Source organism: Colobus angolensis, unplaced genomic scaffold (assembly GCF_000951035.1).
Source record: "Colobus angolensis palliatus isolate OR3802 unplaced genomic scaffold, Cang.pa_1.0 Scaffold70, whole genome shotgun sequence".
Classification (NCBI taxonomy): Eukaryota; Metazoa; Chordata; class Mammalia; order Primates; family Cercopithecidae; genus Colobus; species Colobus angolensis.
In genome coordinates, this window is record NW_012120710.1 from 2,816,229 (window position 1) to 2,816,452 (window position 224).

Consider the following 224-nt stretch of genomic DNA (forward strand, 5'->3'; position numbering starts at 1 on the left):
CATATGTAACAAACCTGCATGTTGTGCACATGTACCCTAGAACTTAAAGTATTTAAAAAAAAAAAAAGTATAGCTATCCCCTTATTGATTCAACATTAGGAAATATGTCTGCTAATATTGCTCATTCTTATTCACTGAAAGATGCCTCATAACCTCCAAAAAGGCCGATCAGCTAAAAGTAATTCTTAATCTATTTATCTTAGGCTAGTACTAGAATAACTTTC